At 52.4% G+C, this 21,921-nt stretch overlaps 1 long non-coding RNA gene across 1 annotated transcript; it reads right to left on the reverse strand.

The window, feature by feature from the left end:
• Positions 1 to 15,020: 15,020 nt before the first annotated feature.
• Positions 15,021 to 20,413, reverse strand: LOC123818519. Its single transcript, XR_006785636.1, has 3 exons — positions 20,206 to 20,413; positions 17,208 to 17,380; positions 15,021 to 16,549 (listed from the first exon to the last, which is right to left on the reverse strand). It is a non-coding gene; the product is annotated as an uncharacterized LOC123818519 (long non-coding RNA).
• Between the last annotated feature and the right edge of the window lie 1,508 nt (positions 20,414 to 21,921).

The following is a 21,921-nucleotide window of genomic DNA, read 5'->3' on the forward strand; positions in this document are numbered from 1 at the left end:
CCCACCTGCTGGCCGGCCCCCCAGCACGGGCACCAGCGCCTAACCCTCACCACGACGACACCGGGCTTCCGCCACCCCCTCTCTCCTCCTTCCCACTTCCTTCTCTACCTTGAACAAGCGTCTCCTGCATTATATCTGTGTTTGTGTGTCCTCTAGGCTGTTCTTGGAATAGGCAGGGAATAAATAAATAAACTAGTTCTGGAGTTCTTATTTACCTTTCCTGAAGTTTTTATAACCGTGATTTTCAAGTATGTTTTTTCAAAGGAATCCCTTCTTAAAAAAATCTTCTTCTTTTTCATAGACTAAATATTCTTCTTCATAGAAGACATATGTCATATATATAAATAACATACATACACACGCATATATATATTTACATATCCATATTCAAAGCAGGGGGCCAGCCCCTGGCTGTCCCCTGGTCCCCTGAGGTATCCTTATGAAGCCCCAGTTCTGGGGAGGCCTGTTTGTAAACCACTAGCCCGCTCCATGGAAACCATGGAAACAAACTTAGTATGCCATTTTGATGCAAAAATAAGGAAGTGAGAGGATTTCTTAGGACCTTTTGAACAATTTGCAAATTACTGGTGGACACTGACTGCTAAAGAATGAAGATTTGTCAGTATCTAACAGAGAAGAACTGTGAACAGAAACAAAATCCTGTTTTCCCTTCTATTATATAGATAATCATTGTGAGATTAACTAACAATTAGGCCTTAAGTCCTACTGATGGAGTCCAACAGTTAAATGTGGGTTCTTTGTATGAAAGGTATTTTTAAAAATTCACAACTGTGGAACTGAGTTTCAACCGATGGCCACAACCTCTCTATCGGTTGCCTCGGTTTCCCCCGTACCAGTGAATTCTCCATTCCTCAGAATGCCCCACTTTCCCATCTCTCTCCTTTATGTTTAACCCCCTCTCTTCTCAAATCCTGGCTCCTTCATGACGCCCCTGGTGACCCGCCTGGTCCAACCCTGCAGCACTCCGTCACGCCCAGGCTGCTCTGTGCTAGGGCGCAGGTCCGGCTCCCGCCGAGGGAGGGTGACGTGATGTTTGCATCTCTTTGCGCCCAGGGCTCAGCCTGCACTAGGGCGCTGGGCACCTGTGAGCTGCTGACTCTGATTCTGCCCGGTACCTACCTACCTAACGCTGTGCCTGCTTCTAGAACAATTAAAACTGGTATGCGTGTGCAGACAGAGAGACCAATATACCAATATTACATATTAAAACATTTTCTTTAGACCTTAAGATTCATTTTTCCTCCTGATTTAAAAAATAAGTAAAACATTTGTGAAGCCCCCCCCTGCAAAGCATTGTGGGTTCTCAACACTGCACAGGTATAATAAGGCGTACAGCTTACTAGCGTTGGGGGCTTGGGCATTTCACTCAGCTTCTCTGGGTTCGGTTTTCTCATTTGTAAAATGGGGACAACAACATGACTTGATTTGCAAGATTAAATGTTGGCTAATACTTGTTTTGTATTGTACCGTTACCTAGGACAACGCAAAGGATAAAAATCTTCATTTCTTTTTGTGCTCTCATCCAGCCTCAAATCTAGTTTTCCACTTTATTCTTGGCAAAATAGACTCCCTATTTCAAAGGAAAAGCACAACCCAAAAAAAGCCCAACCAAACAAAAACAAATGAAATCAAACCAAAAGCTCTTTCCGAGACATTCAAGGACTCTGGCCACAAACCAACTTGATGAGTTCACGGTAATTAATCAGAGACTCACAGCTCGCATTCGCTCTCCGAGTCCCGAGAAGGAGACCGGGAGGCGAGGACCTCACGGAGCAGCAGCCTGGCTACTCCGCGTGAGCTGAGTGAGAGATCGGGGTGTCCCAGAGCCCCTCAGACGCCTCCTTCCCTGGGATTCCCTCACACTTCTCCTCTGAACGTGCTCTTACCCAGAGAGGAGACGCCAGCAGGTGGACCTGCCAGTGGCACCTCCAAACCGAATCTGGTTATTGCTTAATCCTCACCCTCCATTCCATTCACTCCTGGCTGCAGACCGCCAATGGTTTCTAAGAAAGATTTTGGGGTGGAGGTGGTGGGTTTGTTTTCTGTGGATGATGTTTTCCAGGAAACTCGGCCAGCTTCCTGAGAGATGTCATGCACCGGCACGTTCCCAGCAGCTGGCAGGGGAACTCTGGAATGACTCAAGTGAGGACCCGAACCAGGAAAGGGTGGGTTGCGTTCTAAAACCACACCTCCTCTCACTTTGTCACACTGCATCCGTTTTAATTGCAGCTCCAGTCCCTCCACCTCCCAAACTAGGAAGCTTTCCTAGATGACCCAGAAGCCCTTTCTACCCCAAGTCACCCTCACACCTCTAACACCCTCATTTGCATATGTGATTAGCTTTTTATTGACATCCGAGCAGTTTCTGCAGGGTCCTCTGATGGACTTGAATGAGTTAGATCGCAGTTTCTTTATTTTTTTAAAGATTCTATTTATTTATTTTTAGAGAGACATCAATGTGTGGTTGCCTCTTGCGCACCCCCTACTGGGGACCTGGTCTGAAACCCAGGCCTAACTGGTGTGGCTCAGTGGACTGAGTGCCAGCTTGTAAACCAAAAGGTCACCGGTTCGATTCCCAGTCAGGGCACATGCCTGGATTGCAGCTTCTTTAAAGATCTGCTTGAGATCCAGCTTGGTTGAGCCCCCAGAGCCGACTGGTCAGACAGCCAGTGAACACACATGGAGAGGTTGTGCACCACCAGTAACGCCTTTTGCCAGACACTGGTTAGTGTGAGACAAAGACATCTTAAGGAAAGACCTGACTCTCAGAGGTGGGAAGTCAGGGAAGGCAAAAATACAAATCTCAAAGAACTCCAGGCACAAACACCTACAAACTGACTGGCTAACCTGTGTAGCCATGCGCAGCCAAGGCAAGAGTTCCAGCTGTCTTAACCTGGTGGAGGTTCTAGAGGTCAAGGTTCCAGACCCAGGCTCTCCCCTTCTGCCCTCAGGCCTTTATAAGGAGCGCACATTCTCTCCACTCCTGCGTGGAGGCAAAACAACTTCGACACACCACGCACCCACCGCAGACACCCCCCAGCCCCTGGCAGCAGCAGGGGTCTCCTGGCCTAGGAGGGAACACAGCTGTCCTCCCTCAGACACAGCTGTACTTTCCAAGGTTTCAGTTATCTGTGGTCAACCACGGCTTGAAACTATTAAACGGAAAATCCCAGAAATAAACAATTCCTAAGTTTTAAATGGCATGCTATTCTGAATAGCGCGGTGGAATCTCGCGTTGTTTTGCTCCCGCCCACGTGGGACGGGAATCCTCCCTTTGCTCAGCGTCTCCGCGCGGCAGGCGACGCCGCGTCTCCCTGCCCTGTGCGGCGTCAGGCACCTAGTGGCCGCCTTGGTTATCAGATAACTGTGCCTGTGTTGCCGCGCTTGTGTTCAAGCCACCCTTATTTTACCTAATAACGGCCCCAAAGCGCAAGAGTGGTGGTGCCAGCAATGTGGAAATGCCGAAGAAGAGCCGTAAAGTGCTTCCTTTGAGTGAAAAGGTGAGTGAACAGTTCAATAAGATATTTTGAGAGAGAGACCACAGTCACGTAACTTTTATTACAGTATATTGTTCTAATTGTTCTATTTGATTATTAGTTATTGCTGTTCACCTCTTACTGAGCCTAAGTTTAGTTTAAAGTTTAAATTAAACTTTATCGTAGGTATGCACATATAGGAAAACGCGTAGTGTATGCAGGGTCCGGTACTCTCGGCGGTTTCAGGCATCCACTGGGGGTCTGGGAGTGTGTCCCCTCAGATAAGGGGCTAGACTGTATAAGGCTGCAGTTCTCACCACTCAAGACCGGACACCCCTCGCCCCACACCAGAGAAGGGCAGGGGACATGCTGCGATCGCGCTAGGAGTTGTATGTGAGAACCTGAGGAAAGACCAGACGGAGGCAGAACTGTAGCCAGAGGTGGTGGTCTGTGGTGACCCCCAGGACCCACCCTAATCACTGTGCACCCGGCGAGGGCCTGTGCTGGGTACTTCCGAGTGCAGAGATGTGTCACGCAGCCCCGTGGCCATGGGCATCCTGTATGGAAAGTCAGCCAAAGTTCAAGGCTGCCTGGATTGAAAGCCAAATGACTGGTGCACGCAGCGCCAGGGGAAAAGAAATAATAATGGTAACATTTATTGTGCACTTGCTATGTGTCAGACCCGATTCTAAATGGTTTATGCCTATTTAATTTTTCCAGCCACCCGTGAGATGGGTGCTAGTATTATTCTCCTTTTGTGGCTGGGAAGGGTGAAGCTAAAGGAGATTAGAGGACTTGGTTGGAGTCACACAACGTTTAACGGTAGATCCAGGATTTGAACTCAGACTTCTGCCTCACCAAAAGCGTGTGCAGAAACATACATGTGCATATACATACACCTTGTTCGAATGATGGAAAAGGACTTTCGGAAGAGGAGTGGCAGCAGGCAAGGACCCTGACTCCTGTTGTAACTGATTTTTGATGTGAGAAAGGAACTTCGATGGCTGAGCTTTAAAGTAGGAGCATGCCTTACAGCAAGGAGATCATGCTTGATGTTTTGCTTTGCAATGTTTAAGATCCTCAAATTGTGAGTGTGCTGAAACAGTAATGTGTGAGAGCCGTGGGCTGGGACTGGCTGGCTGGGCGGGGTAGTAGCTGAGGGGGGAAAGAGGAAGGGAGGGCAGGGGAGGGCAGAAGCCGCTCTCCTGCTTGCCGCCTCGAAGTCGCTGCGGAGTCCCAGTCCCTCAGGTGTCAGGCTCTCCCTGGTGCGGCCCCCACGCCGGGCCAGCGGGGCCAGCGAGGAGGAGGAGGAAGGCGGGGAGGAATTCAGTTGGAGGTTGGGAAAGAACGTCTTCAACAACTCCTTCCTGCGACCATGGGTCGGGTCCTTAGCAAGGCAGCTCTGACTTGACGGGCCACGTCCCCCAAGGGTCCCGGTTCTAGGTCCTCAGAGAGGGTGTCGGGCAGGACCCCCGAGTCTCCTGCACCACAGCGCCATCTCGTGGCCACTAGCAGGTCTCTCTCCTGGGCTACTCTGGCTCAACCCCTGGCGCCCTCCGCTACCGCGCGGGTGGGCTCGGGTTGGCTTTCTTCTAGAGGGGAGGCGGGCCTGAGGTTTGCCTGGATCTGAGGACTGGCTACGGATACTCAGCACAGAGCATAATGGAAGGAATGATTGTTGGAGCCGGACAAGCCAGAACCTGTTGTTTCTGAGCCTCTCTAGACCTCAATTTTCTCATCTGTTAAAGGGCATAGTGACGCTGGGTGGAGAATAAATGGCAAAGCTTCTAGAGCACTGCCTTCTAGCCCTAGGCGTTCAGTACATCATGGATGGTGTCACCATCCTCAGTCTCTACAGTAGATCCCAATGCTGCAGAGCGAGACTCGTGCTGGCAGATGGCGGGTGCTCTGAGCGCCTTGCGAACTGGTAGCAATGCCTTCTTAGTGCCAGCTCAATAGTGAGTCAGCGCTAGCACTACATACTTGCCTGTTTTCATAAAAGGTAACAGTCTGGTTGGGCTTGCAAGTCACGTAAAAATAGCTGCCCATTCCGTGCATCAGCCCAGGAGCATGTTCCATCTTCTCCAGCTACTCCTGCCTCCCATGAGCACTGTAACAGAACCTCCCCACTTCCCAGAGGCATCACAGTGGTGAGGGGAGAGGACAGTAGTGTGTGGCCACACAGACCTGGGGTTCACCAACCAGGTGAGGACCTGGGGCAAGTCACTAACTTCTCCAAACCCCACTTTGCTCATCTGAAAGCCAGAGATATTAATTCCCACTCCCTTAGGCTTTTCTGGAATTAAATGAGGTAGTCATGTAAAATGATTAACCGAGTAGATTTAGCATGCGTCAGCATCACCAGAGAACTTATTAAAATATACTGGGGCCCACCCGCAGTTTCTAAATCAGTAAGTCTGAGCCTCAAGAATTTGCATGTCTAATTTGCATTTCAGAAGATGCTGGTATCATCTGTCCAGGGACCCAACTTTGAGAGGACTCATTTAGCACATAGCAGACCTTCCATGTTCACGGTCACTCCCCACCCACCCACGTACAAGTCAAAAGGGAGAATGAGGAGATATGGGGGGACATTAACCCGAATCCAATCAAATAAAAGCTGCAAACGCACAGCAGTTGCCTTTCACAACTGTTACTTGCAGGTCTCCTCTCCATCACTCTCATATGCTTTCTTGCGCAGTGCTTCACTCACATGCACCAGCTATCTAATTGGATGCTTCTGAAGTGTATGAAGATCTCGAGGAAGGGGCTCTCAGGTCAGGTGACCTGCTCAAGGGCACGGAGCTGTGGAAGCAGAGCACAGACTCCCAAGCACGCACGTGGAGGCTGGGCGGGCCGTTGTGAACCTACCTTGGGCCCTGTCCTCCGATGGCTTCCATCTAGACTGGATTCTCTGCTGGAGCACTCTCTGCTAATCAGCTCATCCTGCTTTGGAGTCAAGTGCCAAATGGTGTCCTCTTGTCAGATTTATCTCCCCCGTGGGACACTTGTTCCCTCCAGAGTGCAGCTTGTTTTGCCTCTGGCTGTTTGCTCTGGGCTCCAAAGCCCCTGGAAAAGGAGGGGCCCTTGGGGTTTGGGTAGAACCAGGAGGCCCATCTTTGACGGTCAGAGTCTACCCAAGCCCTGTAGATCTCAGAAGGAGGCCCCCTTCCCCATCCTGGGCATCCGAGGGGCCACAGAGAGCCAGCCTTAGCAAGGCCATGCTAGTGAGCCTCCTTGGGGCCTGGAAGGAGCTGCCTCTCTCCCCCACCCAGCCTGGGGGTAGAGAGGGGAGGAGCCATAACGGTGTGCACTCCAGACACCGGGGTCCCCTCCTCCAGGTCTCAAATCCATTTAGTTTTTATGGTTGGTGGAAGGAGCATGGCCTTTCGTGCAAAAAGACCCAATATGAACCCACCCCACATCTCTGCTGCCAAAACAGCTGTGCAGTCTTAAAGAGGTCTCTTGCCTTTTTCGCCTGTGTTTGTTTTCTCACATGCAAAAAGCGGGCTGAGTAGGACCCATCTCCCAGGATTGCTGTGCCACCTGAATAATTTCTGTGTGTTCAAGATGCTGGCACCGAGCAAGCAATTAATAACCCCATTTTCCACCCTTTGACATCTATCCACCTACAGTGAGCCTGTCCCTGGGGGTGCATGGACAGTGAGCCCCCGTCCCTGCCTGCTAGGAGCTTCCACCCCATATCCTTTCCCAAGCAGGGCAAAGACAGAAGGTCTGAGACTGGCTCTGAATGGGGGCATTGGGTATGGGAGGCCAGGGTGCTGGCCCAAGGGTTGGGCGCCCAGCGTGTGAACGCTGCAGCAGGACGACTGACGTCTACTCCAAGCCAGCTGGGCTTGAGTCAGAGCTCATGGCCTGGCAGTGGTTTTCAGAGCTTCGTCTTGGAGGTGTGGAGAGTCGCCTGACTCACGGCTGTGCCAGCCAGGGAGACTGGAGGCCCCTCCATCCAGCAGTATCTGTTCTTGACACCTTTGGTTTTGTGCTCACTCATTCATTCATTCATTCCACAAATGCTGAGCAGGAGCCTGGGGTGTGCTGGGGCCCTGGGAACACTGGCCTGGACGAAGAAGGCAGGCTGAAGGGGGAAGGACAGAATGAAGGTGGCTCCCTTCCTACCTGTCTGCCCTCTCCTGGCAGGCCCTGAGGGAGGCTGGGGGAAGGGTAGCAGGAGCTTCCCTCCAGGTCTCCAAGGCTCACCCCCTCTCTCACAGGGTGACGGGGAAGGCTTGATGAAGCAGAAGTACCTGAAGTCGACTTGGTCTGGACTTGGCTCCCCCGCGGGGGTGCGGGATGCGGAAGGTGGAGGCCTCGAAGATAGTGGCTGGGTGCCTGGGAGTAGGGGTGCCCCGACAGACTCAGCCGTGGCTCGGAGGGGACAGGGGTCAATGTGGTTCCAGTTTAAGTATTTTCTTGAGTTTCTTTCCTATTAGGAGATGACAAGGGAGTCAAGAAGCCCAGGGTGGGGATATTGGAAGGTGAAGTGAGGATCGAGGGAGGACGAAACACCCTCACAAAGCGCCCAGAACATGTCTGACCGCACATCTAGGCGCCCCGTGGCCCAGCTAAGTTGACACAAAACTCACCACTACACCACTCCCTTTCTCTTCCATGTCTGCCGTCTTGCAAGGATCATAAAAACTCACCCACCTCAAGGAGTCTTAATGGGGCAATTTTGTGTCCCAGGAATATTTACATTGTACCGCCGCTGGTGGGATTCCAGCCCCAATGTTCCAGACAAAGGAAGCATGACTTGGGGTCGAGGCTGGGGAATTGTGTATGTGTGTGTCGGGGGTGGGGGGGTCTTCTGAACCCTCTGAGGAGCTCACAGCACGCTGGCGTCTCGGCCGGCTGCTGCTTCCACACTGCACACTCCCACTGGGTGAGGTTCGCTGCTCTGCAGTTTGCGGAGCACAGGAGTTGATCTCCAGTCTCTCCTCAGGGCCTCTTCTGTCCAGGTACAGGGCATGAAGCCAACCAGAAACCACAAAAATCCCTCATCTGTGAGGGGAAGAGCTCATCACTGCCAAGCCAGTGGGAAGCAGGAGATCCCAGAGACGCGGGGAGCCTGGGAAGTGGGGCCCGGGGTGAGGGTGTGTGTGTGCACATGCGTGCACCCTGACGGGAAGAGCTGGGGACACATCTTGCCCTTCCTCGGTCTCTGCCGTTTCAGGTGTCACAGCCCTTCCCATGACCAGCCTGCTCTGCCCTTTTCTTTGTCCCTTTGCCCACCGCTCTCAGGTGCCACACTCAGGCTCTGACCCCGTGGCTGCCCACCAGTGCCACTGCCCTGGGCGCTCCGTCTTCAGGGTGTTGGGGAACCTGTCATGAGCGAAGACGCAGGTTCTCCTGGCGGTTCTGTCTCTGCATCTGCCTCAGATTCTCCTATTACCAAGAGACTCAGAGCTAGTCAATCTCCCAGGTCTCTTCTAGCTCTAACAATTAATTATATGGAAAGCAGTGAAATTCAGTGAATCAGTGTACCAGGATGTTTCGGCTGCAAATAATAAAATGCTCAGAATAAAGAACTAAATGATAGAAGCTGATTCATCACAGGAAACCTGCTGATCAGAGGGAAGGAGGTGATTCCGGGATTGGTGTGGAGTCTCTGAGAGATCCTCAAGCACTCAGGCTCTTCCACCTTCTTGCTCTGCCTTCTCCTTGGCCACCACTACCTCCCTCATGGTGGCAAGATGGCTGCAGTTGCTCCAAGCTTTCCTTCTCATGTGGCAGCTTCTCAAGCCAGAAGAAAGGGGTTAGGGGTGTAATCAGTGAGGAAAATCTTTCCCAGAAGCTCCTAGCAGTTTTCTCTTGAGTCTCTTTGGCCAGAACTGGGTCAAAGGTCTAACATTAAAGCAATCACTGGACAAGGGGCTGGGGCTGACCAACTATCCACTCACTGAGGCCAGGTGGACATATGAACACATGAAGACTTGGGGTTTGTTAGCAAGAAAGGGGTGGAGCAGCTGTTGGGTGGGTTATTGGCGGTGCCCACCACAGCCAGTGGTTTGTCAGTGCTTGTCACTGGTCTGGAGGCTCCAGGTGTGCCAGGAGTGTTGGTCAGCGTGAGCGTTGGTGGCCAGCTGCTGCTGTGCCAGGAGTGACTGGAATTGGGCAGGTACCTACTGTACCGTGGTCACTGATACGGGGCCATGTTCTTATTAGTCCAGGTGTCCGAGCTCTGTGACATCCTGGAACTCTAACCGGCACGTGATAAGGACTCAATAAATACTGTAACCTAGTGCTGTGTTACAATAAGATATAATGGACTAATAAGATAATTGCAGATTTCTCTTCCAGAGAGATTATGTTAAGGGGGAGAGCCAGTGGTAAGACCAAGAGCAAACCCTCTAGTGTGGGATCTGGATGAAAATGCCTGGGGGGAGTGGAGGAGGGGGCAGGAGAGCCTTCTAGCTGCTGCAGATCACACCCGCAGGAATGCCACCTCAGCAGAAGACAGTGAACCTTCCTTCTTTCTCCCTCCTTGCCAATGACTCTCTGCTTCTCTCTCTCTTTTAAAAATCAGGTTGGGCTGATTCTGTCGTGCCCAAACTACTGGTTAATCTTAACTTATATTAGGTTGATTGATTACATATGGGTTATTTTCTCCATGATCTTAGTGACATTGTCCCGACTGTGACATTTACCCAGCACTCACTGGTGTGGGGTAGGGACAGTAGGATGCAGGGCGAGCTGCAAATCATTGCTAACAGCTTTGACTTGCCTCCGTGGGGACCGTGGCTGTTCTCCAGGTGCTTCCGATTTGTAGCCCTGCTCCATGGGACAGAGCCGCAGGGGGAGGCGGGTCCCGTGAAGGTGGCAGGGAGAGCCCTCCTTGGCACGAATGATAGAAGGGTTTCTCCAGATGTGAGGTAACAACAAGCATAGTTTTGTGTATGTCCAACAGGTAGTATAGCTGTTGATTGCTTGCTTGACTTTTTTTAACCCAATTTTCTCCAAAATCTTTCGGAATGCAGCTCTTGGTTGTGGGACAGGCGTGGAGGGGAGAGGTGAACCATGGGACAGTCTGCTTCTGTTGTGTGGTGTGGCAGTGTGGCTTCATGAAAGAGGATGGTCTTTGGAGTGGGAGAGACCGGGTGTCAGACCCCGCCCTCACCGTGCTGTCAGTCAGGGTGAGCTGTGCTCTCAGTGACTTAACACAGTGAAGGTTTCTAGCGTCCAAGTCAAATAGTCCAGCACAGGTGGCAGAAGGCAGGGTCCCTGTAGTCATTCAGGGACCAGGCTCCTCCCATCTTAGTCACCTGGCTTCGTGGTGTCCAGGGTCTTCCAGAGAGTGATGGGGAAGATGATGAAGGACCCCTGTGAGATTTTTATGGGCCAGGCCCAGAGGTGGCAAAAGTCACTTCTGTCCCCATCTCATTGGCTAGAACTCAGTCGCAAGGTGGGCCTATAACACAAGAGGGCTGGGAAGTGTCATTTGACATGCGCCTAAACAGAAAAAGAGAAACGGATTCTAATGGGTAGTAGGAGGCTCTGCCATGATCATTCACCAGCTGTGCGACCTTGGGCAAAAGACTTGAACTCTCTTAGCCTTGGTTTCATCATCTGTCAATGGAAATAATACATATTTAGTGGGACTGTCGTAAGACTTAAAGGATATAATATATGAAACATGCCTGATGCACATGGTGCCCTTCTCTCTTGGATGCACAAAGGAGCCCCTTTTCCTTCCTCTGGATAACCCCGAATACTGATCAGCTGAAATTTGTCCCTCAGCATGTTTTCTGTCTAGTTAGGGCAACAAAGTTCAGTACACACAGTTCCCTGCCACCTGGGGATGGAGGGTTCAGTTAGGGAAGTGGCGAGGCGGTCCTTGAATCTTGGGGGAGTTTGTTGTGAGGTCTTTTCATGGCCTGTGTTAAGGGTTTGCTGGAGTATTGCCAAGCAGCCGGGAGTGGCTGTTCTCTGGTTGGAGGAAAGAACTAGAGAAAATTACTTCCATGGATGCGCCAACCATTTATGTGAATATAGGTTAAAATGTTCTCATGAGCCCTGGCTGGCGTGGTTCAGTGGATTGAGTGCAGGCTGCAAACCAAAGTGTCGCAGGTTCAATTCCCAGTCAGGGCACATGCCTGGGTTGCAGGCCATGGCCCCCAGCAACCGCACATTGATGTTTCTCTCTCTCTCTCTTTCTCCCTTCCTTCCCTCTCTAAAAATAAATAAATAAAATCTTTAAAAAAATGTTCTCATGAAACTTAGTGGACTCTTGTAAATATTTTGGAAAAATAGTTCTCTATTTCTTCTCTTGAAATCTTTAAGAAAAGGTCAGTTTCTATCTGTTGGAGTTATTCTTCACATCCCAGCGTAGAGTCAGAAGAATAAGCCACTGCTTCTGGGCCAACTTCCTCTCTCATGTGTGTTCTTTCTTGAACTGATGCTTCTCTCCCTCCTCCCGGAAATGGGGTGCCTATGGCTTCGTGCCTGAGTTGACCTACCTGCCTGCTATCCTCTGAGGTCATCTCTGTAGGAACATGCAGACCGCCTCACACCCCTGGCCAGGTTCCAGAACACTCGACCAGGTAGGTATACACAATGAGGGGCAAGCAGAGGATGATCAGCACAGGAGATGCAAAGGGAAAGGGGACCAGCAGAGAGCCTTCTCATGTGAAGTTGGACACCAGAAAAATGCCCCTTTCCAAACATGGGGGACGCCCTGGGCGCTCTGCTCTGCAGCGCGCACTGGGGAGTGGTTTCAGCGGAGCTTGGAACGGATCCAGTGCTCAGAGCCAACAGAGGATAAGGGGGGACAGCTTGGTGGCCAGCTGCTTTCTCTTCCTCTGGCTTCTGCTGAATCACTTGGAAATGACATGGAACCCGGACTCTGCTCCTTCCTCTGAGTGCCTTCCAGCCACATTCCTCCCCAGCCCCCAACTGGAGGCCATCTATTTTTAAATTTCTCTTGGGAAGTCAATTCCAAAATTCCCTAAGTCTTCCCATCAGGAAAACCTCTGATTTCCAGTAAATCCAGGGTCACATAGTTTTCTATGTTCATTTGCATTCAGTTTGCATAAATTAGCATGCAGCTCAGAGTTAAAGCAACCCAGAGAATTAATGCAAACGGAGCTCCAGCTTTTGCGCCCCTGGGAAGTGGTAGAGGAGGCCTCGGCCTGAGAGAGCAGCAGAGACAAAGAGATGGAGGGAGCGAGAGCAGCCCTGACTGGGAGGCAGAGGTCCTCTTATCCCCTTGGCCTGTAGAATGCACCCTGGACCTCCTGAGAACTTTACCCAGGATCCTCTGTTTTCTGGGTGCTGAAGCTTTACCCTTAATGTGTTGGAGCCTAAGAGAGGGGACTGGAGTCATGTGGCGTGCGTGGAGGTCAGGCTCAGTGTGACAGGAGCTGGGTGAGGAGGGATCCTCAGACCTGAGCAAAGGGATGGAAGGAGGGGCAACAGAGTCTCACTGGAGATGACGCAGCCCACATGGAGGAGAGCCCCCCAGAAGGAAGAGGAGAGGGGGCAGAGGGCGGAAGGAGCAAGAGTGGGAGGGTCAGTAGAAGCAAACTGGTGGTCAAGCACTGCGTAGCCATTTGGAATGGAGGGTGGACTTTCGTCCTGGGAAGCTGTCGATCGAAGTCAGAGCGTGTGTGGCCAGGCGGCTGCAGGGGCCATCACTCCTTCCCTTGCCAGGCTGCTGTCAGACGAGCTGGGGTTTCTGGCTGAGGCCTGGCAAGTCATCCTCTGGGACCATCCAGGGACTGTCTGAGGTGTCACAGCCTGAAAGTGCAGATGACAGGTTCTAAAGTGGTTCCAGGCGAGACACGATCAGAGGACGGGACTTTGGGTTGTTTTTCCAGAATAAGGAACAAAGCACTCTGCCCACACATGCAGCTCGTTCCCCTAGTGGCCAGGACGCCGCTGAGCCCGAGTGAAAGGTACTACCTGTGGCTGAGGAGCAGAAGGACATGGAAGGGTCCCCGCAGCTAGGGGAGAGTGGGGACCCAATACGTGCCCAGTGTTCTAGGCTGAGGAGCTTACTGACTGCTGGCTGAAGGCTGGCCCCTCTCCAGGTGTAGGCTCGGGTACCTTCAGAGGCCAGGCACTCCATGGAGTCAGCCCACGGTGGGTCAGGGGTATGGGATCCATGGGATTTAATCCTGGCTCTACCACTGGGGGCCTTGGGTAAGATATTGCAACTTGTCTGTGCCTCAGTTTCTCCATCTGTAAAATGGGAACAATGATGCCAGCATCAGAGAGTTGTGGAGAAAGAACTAAACACCATGGCCCTTACTGTGTTCCTAGAGCAGAGGCTGCCAGAGAGCAAGCACTCGGTGGGTGGCACCGCTATTACACGCAGCAGTCCCGAATAACCTGCAGCAAGACGCTCGAAGGATGTGGAGAGATGCGCAGACTGGGCTCCTAATTTCTTGTCTCTGTGCTCCAAGTGGCAGCTGCTCTTACCATTTCAACTCAAGCTGATGCAGCTGCAGAAACAGGCTGTGAGGACGAGGGTGAGGCATGGGCTCTGGCCACCAGAGGCTGGGAAATGACACTGGTAGCTGATGATGTGGGGGTTTTTTTTTTCCTCCAGGAGGGGAGTATGAAGGAAAAGAATCGCCTCCTATGTATTTGTTTGGCAGGAAGGCACATGTAGGCTGAAGGCAGGGAGCCCAGCAAGAAGAAAGTCATGGGACCCTCACGCCTTGTTTCTACCACTCCCAGTAGAGGACCCCTGAGGAGGGCCTGCTAGTCTGGCATCTGTGGGCAAGGAGGGACTAAACCCCGTTAGAGGTGTCTCTCCGTGTCCTGGGCCTCCCATCAGCTAGAGCTGGCAGAGGGCTGTGGGAGGCAGGGGAGGGCTGCAGGGAAGGATGGACTGCCCTGGCGGCACTGTGCCTAGATGCACGGGGATGACTGGTGGACCACTGTAGGTCCTCAGAACAAACCTTTATGCGACTTCTAATGCATGCCGGGCTCTGGGCAAGGCCTAGGGACCCAGAAACAACGAGACGGGGCTAGTCCTCTAAAGGAGGTTGCAGGCTATAACAATGAAAAGAATTGTTTTGATCCCTTCTTGTCAATAAGAGTCCCCCGCAGCTGCTGTTTCTGCAGCCTCGGGGGTGCGCACTGTTGGCCCTGCATGACTCCTTGACAGTGTGCTGATCTGTAGTGCCGAATATCCGCGGCCGAAGGCGCTGAGCTGGTGGGTGACCTTAGCTCCTGGCTGACTTCCCAGCAGGCTCTCGTCCACCTCATCACTGCTCAGATCTCAGAGCAATGTGCCAACCCTTGCATTCTCTCCAGCCCCTGCCTGTCCTTCCAGGTCCAGCCCCTGTGCTGAGGGGCGTCTGGTGGCCCAGCCTCCCCTCTCTGGGCCCTTGCCTCCTCCTGTTTGCAGTTATCAGAGGAAACTGACTTTTTTAAAATTTTTAAAGATTTTATTTATTTTTAGAGAGGGGAAGGGAGGGAGAAAGAGAGAGAGAAACATCAATGTGTGGTTGCCTCTCACGTGGCTCCTACTGGGGACGTGGCCTGCAACCCAGGCATGTGCCCTGACTGGGAATCGAACCTGCAATGCTTTGGTTCGCAGCCTGTGCTCAATCCACTGAGCTATGCCAGCCAGGGCAGGAAACTGACTTTCACGTAACGGAGTTGCTTTCTCTTGGGCCTGGCCACAGACCTGTCCTCTTGCCCTAGGTCACCGCAGATTTGTCCTCAGCCTGACTTTAGTCAGATCAGCTTCAATTAAATTCACCATCTCTGGATGCCCAGAAAAAGTTCAAACTGGCTGCTAGTTGTTGCTTGAGTTCGGACGATTCTTGGACTTCGGGACCAGAAAGGACCTACTTGTGTCTGGGTTGCAATGAGATGGTTGGAGGGGGGCTGGCTGCTCCATCTGCAAGCCCCCTAACCCCCCACCTCCACTTCTGAAGGCCAGGACCCGGGCCGGGGCTAGGACAGGACTCTCTGGGCAAGACGCCTGAGAGTACCGATTTCACCCCTTGACCAAGAGGCTGAAAGAACATTGTAATATTGAGGCAGTGAACGTGAAACAGAAACAAGTAGCTTCAGTTTCAGGAAGTCAGAAATGGAAAAACAAGTGTTGACACTCTTTGAGACCCGCTGTGGGCTATATTTTGTGCTGTGCTGGCCAGAACTCTGTTTCTTACTTGAACTAGGACTTGGGAAAATCCCTCTCCTGTCTAGGCTTCAACTTCCTCATATGTAAAGTGCTTCTGGGATTAGCCAAGACCCTTCTGGGCTTGTCCAGCTACGGTGCGAGGGGTCCCAGTAATCTGTCACCCACGGGGCAAAGTGCTCGAAGACCTGAGGGGAGAGAACGGGAGGAAGGGCCTAAAACATGAGTGGGTGGCGGGGGGAGGGGAGTCCCTGTGGGCTTAGTTAACTGCAAGTGGGAAGAAAGAGAAGGGATTAAGAAAACAAAGTGCAAAGAGGAAGGAGGAAAGCGAGTGAGAGAGGGAGATAAGGAAAGAAAAAGTATGAGAGACCGGTGGCCGCCACAGACACCTCAGGAGTCCTCAGGCCTCCAGTGGCCGGGTTGACTGTTCACTTTGTCAGGCTGGGGTGGGGGGACAGCGTGGCAAACTGTCTTTTCCAAAGAGGGCCACAATAATGTCACCACCCCCACCCCCATGCTCTTTTACAGTGTGATCTTGCCATGTCCCTATGAAAAGGTGGAGGCTCGTTGCCCACCCTTTAAATCTGGGCTGGCCTCGTGACTTGCTCGTAACCAATAGAATGGGGGAGAAAGTTTTTGCTGTGGGACTTTGAGGCTCAGTCAGAAGCAGCCACCGCTTGGGGATCTCAGACACTTGCTTTGGGGGAAGCCAGTCTGACTACCTGAGACCATTGTGCTGGAGAGGCCACACCTAGGCATTCCAGTCCACAGTCCTGGCTGGGCCCCGCCTTCCGGCCGTCCCCCTCGCGACATCAAACACCTGCAGGAAGCTGTCTTCACCTCCTCCGACCAGAGTACCGACCAGTCTCACTGGAAACCGTGGGTGGCAGAAGAACTGTGCCGATGAGCCCTGTCCAGATTCCTGATGTCAGGGTATCTGAGATATAAGAAAGAAAAGGCTGTTGTTTTAAGTCACAAAGTTTTGGGGTAGTTTGCTGCAAAGCAAAAGGTGCTGGAACACGATAGTATGAGAGGTTTGAAAACATAAGCCTCCTTGCAAGGGAAAAACCCTTTGAAAAGTAGAAATGAGACTTAAGATTTTGGAGATGTTTGAGATTTCAAAACTGATTTGGATGCCAAATTTTAATTTCGCCCATTAAGGACATTAAAACAAAACTACTATTTTCAAGGTCACCATATTACTTTTTTTAAAGTGTCTTTCATTATTTAAAAGAAGAAGAAAAAGTGGTGCATCCCATCAGAAAGGCTAAAATGGAGAAGATGAGCAGCATCAGGTGTTGGCAAGGGCGCAGAACAACCAGAACTCCCGTGCACCCCGCTGGGAGCCCGAGAGGCACAGGCGGCTGTGGGAATGGCTTGGTGGTGCCATCCGAGCTGAACACATGCGTATATTCAGTTCCGTTCCTAACTGCGCACCCAGTGGAAGTTTCCACACTTTTTTTGCCCAAAGATCCGTACAGAAATGTTCAGACCAGCACTCTTCCTAATAGCCCCAAACTGGAAAAGAGCCAAGTGCCCGTCAACAGCTGAATGAGCAGATAAATTGCAGCATAGTCACACAATGGAATACTTACAATGTATTGAATTCTTGCCAGATGGAATTATTGTAGCTGTAATGAATTCTTATTGCCAGAGAAAAAATGATGGGCAGATTTCATAAATAGGATGTCAAGGAAACAAAACCAGCCAAAGAGTACATACTAGGTGATTCCGTTTATGTATCATTGAGGAAGCAAGCAGGATGAACCTACGGTGTGAGAAGTGAGAACGGGTTACCCTCGGGGCAGTGACTGGACGAGAGCGTGGGGGGCCTCCAGGAGCGTGGTGGCGTTCAAATTCTTTGGCAGGGGCCGGCTGCACCGGGTTGCTCGTTTTGTGAAGTGCCATCAACTCGTGCCCTTTTCTGCCGGTATGTTATACTGCCAACAAAACGTTAAAAACAGAAAGGAGGGCCTGATCTCGAAGCAAAGGATAGGTTTTTTAAAAAACCAAGTTAGTGCCCTTGCTGGTGTAGCTTAGTGGATTAAGGGTGGGCCTGCAAACCAAAGCATCACTGGTTCAATTCCCGGTCAGTGCACATGCCTGGGGGCCAGGTCCCCAGTGGGGGGGTATAAGAGGCAACCACAGACTTATGTTTCATTCCCTCTATTTCTCCTTCTCTTCCCCTCTCTTTAAAAATAAATTTTAAAAATCTTTAGAAAAAACTAATTTAGTTTTATGGAAGTTTTATGAAAATTTGCTATTTTTTCTCATTTTTCTAATTTCTCCTTGGACCGGTGTAAGTTGCATGACAGGGACCTGGGGGCTGAGACAATGTCACCAGGAAAGATACAACACGGAGCAGAAGACTTGGGACGCTAGGAGCACCGGCCCCTGGATAACTAAGTGGACACTGCTTCTGACCGAGTCTCAGAAGCCACCCCGCCCAGCTTCTACCCTGTTCAATTGGTTATAAGCAAGTCACCAGGCCAGCCCAGATTTAAACGGGGTGACGTGGTCGGCAGCAGCCGAGGCCTCGTGGGGCCAGCTGGCTGGCTGTCCAAGGCAGGCGCTTCTCAGCTGCTCCTTGCTGCTGCTGCGCCCCGTGGTTCGCCCACAAATTGCACCGTGCACGCCTGTGTGCACATCTAGAAAGATGCTTCCTGACCTTTTGCTGTCTGTGGCACACGTAGAAAATGACAACATTGGGATGATGGGCTCTGGACAGCCACAGCCGACTGGCCGGGTGCCCAGGCACCCTCAGGATGAGGGGTATCGATATCTTGGCACACCTGTGGGAAAACGTCTACTTGGACGGAGAGTGTGCGGGAAGTCACACGCCTCCATTACACACTTCAAGTTCTTTCGATTGGCAAAGGGGAAGCGTCTGGCCTTGCCTTGTCCTTTCACTCCTGGAGAGCCCAGCTCCCTGCCCCTCTCTCCCGATTACTGGTTCTGTCGTCACATCACGGCCTCCTTTCCTACCACCCCCTCGTCCCCGCCCCACATCCCTCTTTCTCCCCCGAGCGCATCACACCCTGGGCATGCTGCACTTGTCTCGTGGGTGAGCATCACCCAAGCCCCCCCCCCCGCCCCGTCTCCCAGATGCCTCTCTTTCTCTGCCGTGCCGTCCGCTCTGCCAGGAGCGCTCAGCCCATCGTCTCTCTGCTGGGCTCTTGCCTCCCCTGCGAACTCCGCCCAAGGCCGCCCAAACACTTCGACTTGTGTTAACACTACTGGGCTGTGCGTGTGAACATCTTTGTGGTCCCTGATTTCCTCTCTTGCCCATAGTAGGCGCTCCACAATGGTTTCTCAAGTGACTTCCAGGCAGCAGAGGGACCCCACCCCTATGTTTGGTGGTCGCTCATTGTCCTCTTGAGTCTGACTCCCCATCTCTCGGGGACCTGTCTTGTGGGTCGTTCCACACTCTGCAATTCCACTGCCAGGGGCTGGGAGCCACGCAGCCTGGATGAGACACGTCCTCCTTCCCCAGACCCCCCACCCTTCCCTGCCCCCTCACGCCTCTGGGATGAGCATGAAGTACGACAAAGGGAAAAGGTGGCTGGACTCTGTCTGCCTCAGACAAGGCCCCCCTCCTTCACGCAGCAACCTGCAGTAGCCACGCTTGGCCACAAGGAGCGCTGCACCGCGACTCTGCGGTCCGAGGGTGGCTGGGTGAGAATGCGTCCTGCCCCGAGAAGCAGGGGGCCGCTCGGGGGCTCTCTCCTCTCTGACATCTGCAAGGCCAGCGGCCCCACAGCCCCGCTGGAGGGCTTCTCCTGATGTTTTACCCCTTAGCCATCTAGGAGACACTGTTTTATATCTTGACATATTCCTCTTTGCTTTCCCATGAGCCTCTCTTCTTGCCGCCCCCTTTACTGACCACTAATCAATCAGCACAGGGGAAGACCCATCCACTTTCATCATGTCCACCTCCTTTAGATGAGTGCTGAGCCTAGACCCGGGCTCCCTGTCCTCCCGGGTGTGGGGTGGAAATGGTCCTCTTCCATCTCTTCAAATCCCTGACTCTGCCCCTCCCGTCTCCCCAGCACCACCCACGGTTCGGGGCTCCCCTTCTCTGACCCGGATTAATGCTTCCTGGAGGATCCCCTGTCTCCAAGGTCCCCTGTCCATGAACTCCCCACCCTGGGGCTAGAGCAATCTGACTCCCATTAGTGACTCTCTAAATTCTGGGACATTGACCCAGCACTCCAGCCCTGCCCCCTCCTATCCCGAGCCCCCCCACCCCAACACACACCCCACACCGCCGCCAGGATCGGGCTGCCTGACCCTCCAGCCTCACGGCTGCTTCCCCCCCGGCCCTCCGACCAACAACACTGAAATACTTGCAGTTGCTCAACGCAGCGTGGTGTTTCAAGCCCTTGCACTTTGCACACGTTCTTTCCCGTGGCCTGATGCTCTCCCGACCCCTCCTCTGCACCTCCCCCGCCTCCCCCCTGCTCCCTACACTTCCTCCACCTGGCAAACTCCCAATTCCTCTGGGAAACCTTTCCCCACCCACAACTCCTTCCCGTGTCCCAGAACCTCTCCTCCGGATGGCTCCTGTTCCCCGACACGCGTCTCCCCCCATACCTGTCACTCCTGTTTCCCCCACCGTCTCTGCGCCTCCGTGTGGGACCCAGGGATGGCACATAGTAGGCACTGCAAGAGAGCTGTTGTCCCGGAACTGCTCTCTCCGCACCGTCACCTGCCGCCTGGGACGAGTCCTTTAATTGCTCTAATTCCTGTTTGCTTATCTGCAGAACAGCAGGATGGGAGCATCCAAAGGGGCACGCTTATTGAGTGATATAAAAGGCTAAGTGCTGTGCACATGTGTTGGCTGCATTTTTTTCCCTTCCAGATTAGTGTTTACCTGCACCTGCCTGCGTGGAAATCATAAGGTGAAAGGAATGTGATGTGATCTTTTTGCAAATTCCCCACCTCGAGTCCAGGGAAAAGCTGGTCAGGAGTAAACCATTAATTCTGTCTCCCCGAGGCCCCCAGGCTTCTCTGAAGCTCCGGGTTAATGATTCTGAGGTTGTTTTCCTCACAGGGCCATTTCATCTCTAACCTCTGGAGCGCTGCCGTCTCTCTTGAGAATACCTTGACTCAGTGTAATAATCCCCCATCCTGGGCTCAGGAGTCTGTTTGGCCAAAGATGGGGGATGTGTGTAGGCCTCAGCCCTGCCCCTCCACAGCCCACCATCGCCTCGACCAACAGAGGAGACCTTCCCACCCCCGACCCGTGAGGAGGTCTGTGACAGTCACAAACTGTGAGGACCCAAGCGACGAGGATGCGTCCCCTGGGTCATAACTTCCTTCCCGAGAAGCGTGAGGATTTGTTTTCGGAACCCTGGAAGGAGAAGTTCCTGAAGACGTGGTATAGAGAAACCATTCTGAGCCTGGCTTTGGAAAGTTTAATTAGCAGCTGGGAGAGGACTGGGTTGCAGAGAGAGGCAGCCCGTCAGGAGTGGGCCGTGGAATTCCAGGCGGGCGGTCTGTTTGTGGCTGCAATGCAGGTCATGCCAGAGGCTTGGGACAGAAGTCTGGGGGCCAGACACAGCTCTGGGGGGGTCTGGACCCTCCTGAGATAAAACCAGCAAAGGGCTGTGTGCTCACTGAGAGTTCCCTGGAGTCTGCCACCCAGCTAACTCCCCGGCAACTGCACCTCGCCCTCCCATCCTGTAAATTTGGTGCTCATCTCGGCTGAGTTTTGGAGCAAGTTGGTAGGAATGCTGGTGTCTCAGGTTCTTAGGCCAGGTCAGCTCCTTAGATCTGTTTGCTCTGCCTCCTCCGCATGCCAGAGCCATGGCCGTGGTGAAGAAGTGGGCGGAAGCGACTTACCTTCTCTGAGCCTCGGCATTCTCACCTGTAAAACAGGGGCCTCACTCCTTCTTTCCCTAATAACAAAGAAGGGTTCTTGTCCTACTGGACCTAGAATCAGTGGAATTTAGAGGGACTAGACCTTTCAGATGTACTTTTGTGCAAACATCAGAGTGAGCATACAGGAAAAGGCATTGGCTGCAGTATCTCTGAGGCAATAATGTCATCACAACTGCCATGGTGATCATATCTCCGATTTCAGAGCATTACAGTATGGAAAAACATACAACGCCCGTGCACCCACTGCTCTGCTTAGGAAACAGACCAGTTCCCAGCAGCACTGATAGCCTGTGCTCAGCAATCTGATTTCTTCACCTTCCCCCTTAAGAAAACCACTGGGCTGAATTTTGTGTCTGCTGTTCTCTTTTTGACTGGTTTTAGCAAACTCTACAGGGTACATGTTTGATCTTGGTTTTGAACTGTTCT

The sequence above is a fragment of the Phyllostomus hastatus genome, unplaced genomic scaffold, assembly GCF_019186645.2.
Source record: "Phyllostomus hastatus isolate PE091 unplaced genomic scaffold, TTU_PhHast_1.1 phas_contig_283, whole genome shotgun sequence".
Lineage (NCBI taxonomy): Eukaryota > Metazoa > Chordata > Mammalia > Chiroptera > Phyllostomidae > Phyllostomus > Phyllostomus hastatus.